Here is a 394-nt window from a genome sequence, read left to right on the forward strand (position 1 = left end):
GAGTGTGCGATGTCTCCGCTCGGCAACACCATTTTGTGATGAGTTGTACGGAACCGTCAACTGATGACTGATCCCTTTTTCAAAGAAGAACTGATTGATTGCTCTATTGTCAAATTCTGTTCCGTTATCAGTACGAACTTGGGAAACTTTCAAACCACGTGAGCTAAAGTGGTTTTCTGCAGTCAAGATAAAATTCTTGAAGTATGCATTAGTTTCATCCTTCGTATTGAGAGGAATGATTTGAGACCATCTCGAACAATCATCAACAATAGTTAGAAAGTATTTCTCACCAGCAAAACCCGGTGTTGAAAAAGGTCCGCTCACATCAGCATGAAGTAGTTGGAGCGGTGCCTTTGCCCGTGGTGATGAAGCTTGCTTGGGAAAGATTTGAGTC

Source organism: Pichia membranifaciens, assembly GCF_001661235.1.
Source record: "Pichia membranifaciens NRRL Y-2026 unplaced genomic scaffold PICMEscaffold_2, whole genome shotgun sequence".
NCBI lineage: Eukaryota > Fungi > Ascomycota > Pichiomycetes > Pichiales > Pichiaceae > Pichia > Pichia membranifaciens.